Below are 11882 nucleotides of genomic sequence, written 5' to 3'. Positions count from 1 at the left end.
AAGAAGCTTGCGGTTGATGCCACTTCTAATCTTGTCACGTGCGGATGCATTGAGTTGACGGTTGTAGAACTCGGTGGAGGTCAACCGAGTAGGATCTTGTGGCTCCCGATGTCCATGAACAATGAGCTCCCATAGCTCCACACTGCAGCTGCGAATATGAGATTCCATAGCAGATTTCCAATGTGGAAAGTGAGTTCCATCGTAATGGGGAACGGTCCCACTATGGTTTATATGAGGCATGGGTGAAGTGTTTCTAGGATAGTCATGGTTAACATCATGGTAGGATTCCTTAGAGGCCGAAGCCCCACTAGAAGTTCCACCCGCAGTTAGGTTCTTAAGCATGACAGTCATTTCTGCCATTTGGTTTTGTAGCTCATCCTCCTTTTTCTTCTTCTCGGCCTCATATGCCAAGAATCTAGATTTCATCTCTTTAACCGAAAGGTTAGAGTCTTCATCTAGACCCTCGAAGAGTTTATCCATCTCACTCTTAAGGCGGTAAAGCCCTTAATAAGAGTCCGTGCTCGATACCAATTGAAAGTATAGAGATGGTAAACCTAGAGGGGGGGGGGGTGAATAGGTTTCTACAAATTTTAATTCTTTCTTCGCAATATTAGGCTTTGCGGAATATAAAGATGAGCCTAATGCAAACTAGGTGAAGCAACCTATATGAGGATACAACTAACTCGAGCACGAAGGCTCTCACGAGCGATTAAATCACAAGTAAGGAGTTCGGTTAGAGATAACCGATAGCACGCGGAGACGAGGATGTATTCCCGTGTTCCCTTGCTTTGCAACAAGGTACGTCACGTTTGGAGGAGTGGAGGTCCCACGAAGGATTCCCCGCGCCACGAAGGCTCACCCTATTCTCCGGAGCCTATCCCACGAAGGAATAGCTCACTCACTTGTGGTAGACTTTGAGGTAGCCTCCAAACCTTCACAATCTTGCCCGGAGCAAATCCACAGCCCGGATGCTTCCGGACTCCTCTTGCCTACCTAGGGTTTCCAAGGAACCCTAGGAAGCAAGCTTCTCAATGAATACAAGGGGGAATGAGATTTGGCTTGGTAGAACGGTAGATCGGGTCCTCCTCTAATGATTCCCCGGAGGGATTTGAGTTTGGGTGGAGGAGGAGGGAGATCTGAGGCTTTTGGTGTTTCTAGCAATGGAGTAAGAGAGAGAGAGCTCAAGAACAGCTTGTAGTGTAGTGCCTAACTGTTCAGAGGTAGGAGAAGACCTATTTATAGTGTTCTTCGAAATACGGCCGTTGGTCACTTGCCACATCAGCAGATTCTTCGAGAAACCAGTCAACCGGATTTGGCGCCGGACAAAGGCCGGTCCACGGCCGATCGAGGCAAGACCTGAGACCGGGCCAGCCGGTTTCCAACCGGAGCTGGGACCGGGACTTGACCGGGCAGGCTTCTGGGCTTACTGGATGTCGCCCGGATGTCACAGGCGCAGAACCCGGTTGCTGACCGGGCCGCTCGGTCTGGCGCCCGGTCAGACCGGACCGTGGACCGGAGCGGCCGGTTCTAAACCGGGCTGGTGACCGGACGCACACCGGAGAGCTTCTCTTCTTTACTAGAACTTGCCCGGATGGCACCGGTTCTGGGTCCGGTTGGTGACCGGGCTGCCCGGTGCCAGGGCCGGTCCGACCGGATCTGTGACCGGCCAGGCTCAGAAAAACTAGCTGATTTTTCGTCGAATTGGGGGGTCTCCTGTTGCCTTTTGTTCCATTGCTACACCATCATACCTCTTTGGCTAATACCTGAAAGTCATCTTGTAGGCATGTATTAGTCCAAATACTCTAGCACGGTGTCATAGATACCAAAATAATGGATAAGGGTAAAATACCCTTACACTCCGCCTTCCTTAGTGGTTTCTTCCGGACTTTTCTAGAACCTTCTAGAACCTTCCATAGAACCTCCCGGATCATTTTAAATCTTATAAAATGACTTCCTATATATGAATCTTATTCTCCGGACCATTCCGGGACTCCTCGTGATGTCCGGGATCTCATCCGGGACTCCGAACAAATATTCGAACTCCATTCCATATTCAAGTTCTACCATTTCAACATCCAACTTTAAGTGTGTCACCCTACGGTTCGTGAACTATGCGGACATGGTTGAGTACTCACTCCGACCAATAACCAATAGCGGGATCTGGAGATCCATAATGGCTCCCACATATTCAACGATGACTTTAGTGATCGAATGAACCATTCACATACGATACCAATTCCCTTTGTCACGCGGTATTTTACTTGTCCGAGGTTTGATCATCGGTATCACTCTATACCTTGTTCAACCTCGTCTCCTGACAAGTACTCTTTACTCGTACCGTGGTATGTGGTCTCTTATGAACTCATTCATATGCTTGCAAGACATTAGACGACATTCCACCGAGAGGGCCCAGAGTATATCTATCCGTCATCGGGATGGACAAATCCCACTGTTGATCCCTATGCCTCAACTCATACTTTCCGGATACTTAATCCCACCTTTATAACCACCCATTTACGCAGTGGCGTTTGATGTAATCAAAGTACCTTTCCGGTATAAGTGATTTACATGATCTCATGGTCATAAGGACTAGGTAACTATGTATCGAAAGCTTATAGCAAATAACTTAATGACGTGATCTTATGCTACGCTTAATTGGGTGTGTCCATTACATCATTCATACAATGATATAACCTTGTTATTAATAACATCTAATGTTCATGATTATGAAACTAATCATCCATTAATCAACAAGCTAGTTAAGAGGCATACTAGGGACTCTTTGTTGTTTACATATCACACATGTACTAATGTTTCGGTTAATACAATTATAGCATGATATATAAACATTTATCATAAACATAAAGATATATAATAACCACTTTTATTATTGCCTCTTGGGCATATCTCCTTCATAAACATGTTCTCTTCAAGGAGGCGCTAGCGCTGAAGCCGTAGCTCCGTATTCTTAGACATCTCCTACTGGAGGCGACTATTGTGCCGATTCATCTTCGCAACAGTCTCCTCCTGGAGATCGTGCTATTGGGCGATCTCCCGCCGAAGCTTGTCGCGTTCGCCGAGAAGATGGGGAATTCTTCTCTGTGAGACTTGAGGTGTGCGTACTCAACTACAATAAACACCGAAAATCATGAGCAAGCCGATAGATAATATGAAAATAACAACATCTAGAGGCAATGCTGAATTACTGACATCGTCCCTCCTTAGGCTGCAGGAGATCTCCTCGGTCGGCCCTAGATCTGCAGCGGCCATATCGGTGACATCGTCCCTCCTTAGGCTGGGGGAGATCTCCTCGGTCGGCCCTAGATCTGCCGTGGCCATATCGGTAGCAAGTCCTCGTATGGGGAAGGGCTCGCCTGAACCGTTGATCCTTGAGAAAATATAGATCGGAATTAGAATCTGGGCTAGAAATTAATGAGGAAGAAAAAGAATGCAACAAGAGCTTTATTCGTCCACAAAATACGTCTAGGAATTTGAAGCTAGACTTACCCTGACATCGAAATCCCACGATGGCCATGTCGGCCTGCCGAGGAACAACCCTCGACACGCGGAAGATGCTCCCTCAAAGAAAGGACCGACATGGAGGCCTGCAGAGAACAACGCACATACCACGAAAGAATAAGAAACTTCCATGGCGGAATGAGCATTCATCTTCCCGTTTCTCCTTGTATAATTAGACATGGCGATCGCAACCTGGACACACACTCCAAACAGAATTAGAATTGGGTACACCCTTTAATTCCAACAACAAATTACAAACGCATCAAACGAGAGAATTAAAATTGGAAACCAATTCATTTCCATCCTAAATTTGAAATTCTTAGACTAATTCAATTCCAGTTCCAATTCGGTCATCCAAACAAAATTCAAGAACAGATTTCGTCACGATCACGAAATTTCCGGGACTCCCAAAATGCCCTCGCGCGCGTCGCGCCGCGACAGGTCTCACTCCTGGCTCTCCCCCGCCCGATCCGCCGCCGGCAGGGTTTCCCGCATCCGCCTACAACTCCCGTACCAGCGACGCCACTCCTCCTGTTACCGGCTGGAGCAGGACGCGACGAGGGATGCGACAGCGACATCGATGTAAAAGATATCGCATTTTGATGCGCCGGCGCTGGAGCTGCGTGCGGCGGCACCGGCACTGGCACCGGCACCGACTTCAATTTACGAGCCTGCCTCACAAGGCGCCGAGCTGAGGCGAGGAAGGAGAGATCTGGCGCGGAGTACAAGAGAAGCAAAGGAGACGCCGGCCACCAGCGGCAGGCGCTTCGCCACATCTTCGCCGGCGACCTCGTCCGCGTCAGGTAAGAACCCCCTGTTTCCCGTCACTTATTGTTCCTGGTTTGTGCGCGCCGTGGATCTGCCAAGTGCTAGGATCTTGTCTCTCGATTTTGCATCCCATCAGTGATTAACGCTAGCTGAAAATTTTAGATTAATTTTGGGTGTCCATTCCCGTGTGTGCACAGTTAGCTACTGGGAGCTGCTCAAGATGCACGATTACAGCGTGCCCATGTCCTCTCCATTGCAGATTTCAGATTAAATATTCCTGCTGATTGCTATTCTGAAAATTAAGACACCGATGCTATTCTCTGAAAATTAAGACATTGAAATCAATTTCCATTTTGTGCATATTCCCACCTATGAAAATTAAGACACTGATGCTATTCTGTTTGGTATAGCTTTCCTATCAACAGGTTATTGGAATTTGGGTATCCTTTTTTATCATCAGTGGACAGGTGTGTTTCCTTGTACCATTATTGTTGCCTGTCGATATTTCATGATGAACGCTAACATTGATTTTTGTATTCTTTCATGATGTATCTATGAGCACTCGTAAAATTTCAGTAATTTCTTTTTTCTTTTTGGTGAGTCATACTTGATGTATAATGTTGTTCAGTCTGAATACATAATTTTCTCCTATTTTTCTTGTTATAGCTTATAACACTATGGGGTGACAACAATTTACAATGCATACAAAATAGCTCATCTTCAACACTTCATATTAGTACATCGTAGCTGAATTACACTTGGACAGTACTCCGTTGCAATTCACCCATTTGGTACATTGCCGTTAATCTTATGAGCTTTTCTCTTATGCACATGCACACTGATTTGAGAAATTTCTGTCATTAGCGAGCTAGCAAATTTGTCTTCGGATGTTACACAACATATCTTTTCATTCTGATTCTCCTAGATCATGTGATGGGGTGTGACTGTGACACTTTTAAAGCTGAAATGTTTGAAGCATCTGTTGCAGGTTGTTGCTATAAAGCAGCTCACTGAGGTCCTCATGCTCAGTTTACTGCACCACCAAAAGCATGTCAATATGGTTCTATTGCTCAGTGTATACTCCAACATGAACATATATTTTGGAATAATTGATCTTGGGCATTTCCCAAATGCTGCACCGGGGTTTGGAATATCCATGTTGGGTAAGTTTTTGGTTCATTTCTCTGTCAGTTATGTTCTTCTTTACTGGGTTTAGATGGTCTACTCCTTCCCACAAGGTTTACATTCTCTCAGTTAAAATTCACTGAATAGATCATCTTCCCACAAGGAGTATATACTGTTTAACGAGGCGATTGAAGTCGCTTGGCTCCCAGAAATTGGAAATGCAACAAAAGTGTTCGTGCCAGAAGCTACAAGGTTTATTTCCACCACTTTCCTGTTTATCTCCCTTTTCTGCACTAATATGGATTTACAATACCTTTAATATTATCGGTAGACAATTAGCTGAAAACACATTACTTTTGGGCATATAAGATAAATCAGGAACTGGCATTGAGAATTACTCCCTGCTTCATTATTAGAGAAACTGAGAACTCTAATTGTGAGAAACAAAAACTGATCATTCTAATTGTGGGAAACAGATAACCCTCCATTGCGCCGCTGTCCCTTACCATTGAGTAGTTCTTGAGATTAGCTGTCAACTGTAAACTAATTGCAGTACTTTGTGAATTCTGGGAGCAGTAACTCAAATTGCAGAAGTACTGCTTAAACTAGCTGCCAGTTTCTTTTCTTTTTTTCTGTCTTCGTTGGTATTACTACAGTATGAACATGAGAGTGATTGCCTTGCTTGCACTGCTTGAATTAACTGAACTTTTTCAGTGTTCAAAATTAACTGAAACTTTATACTCCAGCTTAAATAAACTTTTTGTGTTATGCAATTTTCAACTTGTGTCAATACTCCATATTATTCTGTCAGTTGAACTTGTTTATAGTCTCATATTCATAAGTTACTTCTACTGCAATATTCAATTTGATTAGCCTAAAAGAAATCAAGCTCATTTTTACTGGTACTTGCTGAGAGGCCAAGATAGCCATATATTCTTTATTTGTCGCCTCATGTATATCCATGTTGTGCTATTATTTTGCATGTTAGTAGCTACTGGTAGTGTAGATATCTACTGCTGCACAGATCAGAGGTGACACAACCCACTATGACGTTGTTGCAAACTCATCTACATGTCGTGCTATTATTTAGATTGAGCATGTTATGGGATTGTATTTGTGCATCCATTTCTTGTACTCCTTTTATTTACTGTCCAGCATGTTATGGGAGTAATATTCAGTTGAATTGCAGTAGATAAACTTGCAATATTCAGTTCAATTGCAGTATATAAATTGCATGAAATCGCAGTAGATAAAATTGCAATATTCAGTTGAACTTGTTACTTCTAATTTTATCCCATCCATTTTCGATCATGTCAAGTGTAGCATAGGCAAATACTACTATGCCTCTAGCAAATACTCCAATGGCCGAAACATAGGCAATCATTCTGCCATTACTGTGCTCCAGCATATCAGTTCAATTTGGTATCATTTCAAAATTTGTATCAGTTCAAAATCAAGTAGCAAAACACAATGATTGAGTGGCATACTGTTTGTATAGAGATAATATAGAACAATTATACTTGTAGCACCAGCTCCTGCATCCATTTCTTCATCTACTCCAGCATCTTGCTCATCCATTAGTTGTTCATCCATTTCTTCATCTTGTTCATCTACTGGTTGAGTACAATCAAGGTCCGGGAGTACCATATTGATATCTTCTGTCACCAATTGTTGCAGGGCTGGTGGAGAATCGCAGCGAGGTGCAGGTTCTGGGCTAGGTTCCTTTCGGTGTCGCCTTGTTGCAGATAACCACCTGGAGTTCATCACTAAGAATGTATCGCCTCATACTTTCTATTGACTGTTTTGTCCGCACTGACTTCTGTATTAGGCTCAGACATTACATGTTAATCTACACAGGAACTTGCTTTAGAAATTTTGTAGTGAATGATGGAAGAGGTATCAAATGAATTTTAAAGCATTGCTTAACGGTTCCAGATAGTTATGCTTTGGGTTAGTTTTTTATTAGTATCTTTCTAGGAACTTTCCCCTCTACAAATTTTGGTCTGTGTTGTTACCGCTGCAGGCCAGCAAGACGGTTGGTGTCGATGATGAAGAGTGCCTGTTATGTTTGATTATGGAATGATTTGGACACATATAGAGTATTGCCGCCTTTAGCTTGCAAGGTATGTTACCATCTCATGCCCCATCCTCTTATCTAACTTTTGTGCTGAACTGGGAATTTGGGATTAGCTATTTACGGATAGCCAAGAAGAACATGACCCTCTTACAGGACCTCTGATTGGTGGATTATGTTGTTGTCATTGTCTTGCATCATTCGGAGAAAAGTCATTCCATCTTTAGCGTTGTTCGCATGGAAAATTTAATATATAACATGGCAATATGTGAAGTGGAACTTATCGGTCTTCAGAATGCCAGATTTGACTCCATTAACTATGTAGGTTGTGGCAGTTTTTCAAGCTTCGGTTATTATGAGAACAGTGCGATAGGTGTTAATCATACAAAATAGTGAAAATACTGATCTAGCTTCATCAACAATACTTAGGAAATACAAATTTCATGCATTTGTTAGTACAAAGCTCAGATAACAGGGCGGATATTTTCTTAATGTTTTGAGGAAGCAATATCTGACTGACTGGTTGCTTGTTTTAACCTATTTTCACCTGCTAATTATCAGATTGTTGATAAAGAAACCTTCTATATCTCTTCATGCTACAAAAACAAAAGAAATTTGGCTTTTCCTTATCTGAGTATGGATTAACCAGGAATCTTGTTTTTCTCTGCATAGATTTATGCGCAGAAGCATGTGTTATTCTATACATAGTGGTTATTTCCTTTACTCACAATTAACTCTCCCTTTTTTATCTCAATTTTTTTTGTATTCAGATGTATTAAAAAATTTACTCCCATTTCTATGTTCTTTGTTAAATATTTGATGGAGAAAAGTTCCAACTCGATGGACATGCATATTTTTGGATTGCCGAAGAACATGCATCTATGTTTACCAAGATGTGTAGATTTCATTACTTGTCAGAAGATCTGATTTCTGTTGTAGGTATCAGTATCATTTTCATACCATAACGATAATTTGCAAACCTAGCTTAGTTCAGAGTTCAGGCTGCTCTCGAGGACTTCTTTGGTGCGTGCATCTTTTGTTTATGTAAACTTGTATAAAGCACATGTGGTAGCTTAGTTTAGGTTTGGTCCACCTTTCCATTGATTTTTTATCATGTAAGATTATTGGTTTATGTAAACAATTAGGTCGCCATTTGGTATTTTCATTGGATACAGACTTAAATGCAAGTGTGTGTGTGTGTGTGTGTTGCAAGCAGAACAGAGCATAACTTGGAGTAACATGCCGTTTGATAGCTTTTTCATTGGGCAGCAATTGGCCTGCCACTGACCGGTGAGGAGGTGCCCCATTGTTGGGTATACATATGTGACTAAACTTCAGCTGATATATATCTTGTGACATCGAATTGCAGTTTTCTAAACGCTCTCCTCCCCACCATTTGCTATATGTAGATGTTATATGCTGCTGTAAATGAACTGATTGCCATGTTAAATTATGTAGCACATTCACATTCCCATGCATTTTTTGGTAGAGATAATATACCTGTAGAGGCAGGCCACAATGATCATGGAAGATAAAAACAGAAGAAGCCATTATTCCTGTTACAAGTTGATGTGGTGCCCACCCTAATTATATACCAATTCTCTGTCCTTTTTGGGTGCTCCTTATTTATATTTATCCTTTTATAAATCTCTGCCTCTACATCTGTATAGCAACCCATTGATATTTGCTTTCAGCCGTACTCAACATAGCTAGCTTTCACCATGCATCCCTTATAGACAGTACATCTCTACTGCAGTTATCCTCGCTGTCTGTTGCATGAGATGTTTTAGACAGAATCAATCATATAAGTGGCATTTCATCTATTTTTGTTATTGATGTTTGCAATATTTATTAACGGGATTACATTACAAGTAGCAACTCACTGTCCATTCACTGCCTGTAGTGGGCACATGAGAAGAAAAAGTAAACCAAGGAATTATTTCTACCAATTGCCAAGTCAAACATCAAACTATCCCGTACTATAGCTCACACTGATTCTGAACTCTTTTCCTGACAGAAAACGAACACCATAATTACATCATGAGCAACAACTCAAGTTAGGCTGACAGTAAGAAGTAGAAGAATATCTGAACTGGTGAAAGAGAGGGCCTGCACCAAGATGTGAAATATTATCTGCTAACCTACCTACGAAAATAGCCATTTCTCTTCAATTTATCTATCATGTTTCTTATACCAAGTCAATGTTGCTTCTATATTGTGTAAAATCAAAGATGTGATGTATACTCCAAATTGCAGACCAATTTAGTATCAATATGCCAAGAAGTCGAGGATGTATACTCTGAACTGCAGACACCAAAATCAACTAACGGACACACTTCCTAGTAAGTCTCAAAACACGCTGGCTAATCCAGATACACACTGGCTCAGACTATTAGACAACACTGAAGACAACAGCTACAGGAAGTGCTTGGTGTATGGTGCAGCAGAGTCTAAATGCCACATAAGGGTGCTCATTTTTCTCTTAAATCACTTTTTAATGTCACATATATATGCTCCATGTACTGAAGTGTAGAAAAACTCGTGCTGGGGTATCTTTTGCTTGATGACATACCATGGAACTGCAAAATGAATCAAATATTTTACGATAGGCAGTTTGCGGAAATGAATCAACCGAGTTATCTTTTGCTTGATGACATGCCATGGAACTGCAAAATAAATCAAATATTTTATGATAGTCAAGACTTCTATCCGGTAAGATCTACTGTGGTTATTTCATAGTGTTGATGTTTGAAGAAAGTACTTGATGCCAAATATTTCATTCTGTTGTACTCGCTATGTATTGATTTTGACAGGTCAAACTGTCACCTCCATGTTACATTATGTGTTTATTTTCCACAATATCTGATGACTTATGTTATCTTCTTCAGGTAGCTCTCTTCCTTTACGAGCCGACGCACTCAGCTGGTCCGGAGCTACTCATAGCTTTGAAGAAAGAGCAGCTACTTAGTAAACTGCAATCTGGGGAAAATGGGATATGTGTAAGACAGCACAATGGAGAGCAGTTAATGTGTATTCATGGCTTGATTTGTACACCTAACTGGGACAAACTGATGTTCTTGAGCTTCTCTCTTGAACTGTTGGAATGGAACTACTATTTAGACTCCATTTATGACAACTATTAAATTTGCATCCCAAATTAAGTAACGTGTTTACTTATTCTCATCACATAATACCTCTCATCTGAAAAAGAAAACCTGATCTTTCCTGATAACTTCAATTGGCAGATCGATGCCCCTCTCATTGTTGTAAAGTAGTATTGGTTGTTGAGACATTTTTACAGCACAATACCTGTTACTAAACCTCCTCACAAGAACCTTTTCCATTTCCGGTGCCATTTTACTCCACTAAACTTAATTAATGGCGGAAAAGAAGGGATAATTGTTGCGAACTGGGCTGTACTTACTCCACCACATGATGCAACGAGGCTGTTTCTTTTCTCTATCAGTTCATCATAAATGGAAACCATATCCTTTTCTATATAGATAGCACTCAAGGGTAGGTATGGCTAAATGGGGCATCGGAATTTCCCACCCCTGCAAGCATGATCCAACGTTATTGCTGCAACATACTTGAGTTGGAGGAAGGTAACTTGAGTTGTTTGCATGAAAGTTATGTTGCCACTCTTAAATCTATGGGCCACTACGCTCACACAAATACAAAGATTGTCTCCAATTTAAAACAGGGTCGCTTTTAAAATAATTGTAGGAATAATTTACATAACATTGAACATTCCAGTAGTATTGCTGATTTATAATTCAAGATTTTTTGATGACCTGCTATTTCTTCCATTGAGTTGCAGGTATGTTCTATCCTATGAAACCAACAAAGTGCACGGAATGATGTATTCTCCAGCATGGGAGTGTTACCTGAAGTGCTAACCTATCTGTTTTGACCATATTTTGGGTTTGCGCTGATTAGATATTTTCCTCTTTTATGGATGTGTCATACACTGAAAGTAATATGGCATATATCATGTGACTAGGAAATCCAAAGGATGCAGCTTTCTCAAGTTCCTTAAAAGAAGTGATGTAGCGCATTGGAGAAAATGAGTGACAAGGTAAGATATGTTTCATTGGTTTCCTGGATATAGCACATGTCAAGTTTTGTAGGATAATATGCAACACTCAGAACAGTTCTCCTTATGCACGCAACTTTGACACATATATTTGTTTCAGCTGCTTGATGGAAGGGAGATATGATGCGTCGTGCAAACAACCAATGATCTTCTGTTGCTGTTGAGATCAGTATGGTTCTTATTCCATATCATCTGTTGCATTCAGAATTTATGATACAAAATGGAGTTATTCAGTCCTAGACATCAAGAGAAAATATACCCTAACAACCTAGGAGCCATCACAGCCATTTGAAGCCTTCT

The 11882-nt window shown here is 41.4% G+C and overlaps 1 long non-coding RNA gene across 10 annotated transcripts; it reads left to right on the top strand.

The window, feature by feature from the left end:
* Positions 1-3899: 3899 nt before the first annotated feature.
* On the top strand, positions 3900-10699 carry LOC127342728 (uncharacterized). Of its 10 annotated transcripts, none has more exons than XR_007876856.2 (7): positions 3901-4322; positions 4698-4754; positions 5276-5450; positions 5560-5664; positions 7090-7308; positions 7436-7535; positions 8703-10699. It is a non-coding gene; the product is annotated as an uncharacterized lncRNA (long non-coding RNA). The 10 variants fall into 10 exon arrangements; XR_007876853.2 differs by having other exon boundaries at positions 7090-7535; positions 8703-8776; positions 9504-10693; XR_007876857.2 differs by having other exon boundaries at positions 3902-4322; positions 7090-7186; positions 8703-10698.
* Positions 10700-11882: the final 1183 nt, after the last annotated feature.

Source organism: Lolium perenne, chromosome 3, assembly GCF_019359855.2.
Source record: "Lolium perenne isolate Kyuss_39 chromosome 3, Kyuss_2.0, whole genome shotgun sequence".
Lineage (NCBI taxonomy): Eukaryota > Viridiplantae > Streptophyta > Magnoliopsida > Poales > Poaceae > Lolium > Lolium perenne.
The sequence above is the reverse complement of the archived record's forward strand: the minus strand, read 5'-3'. Positions and strand labels throughout refer to the sequence as shown.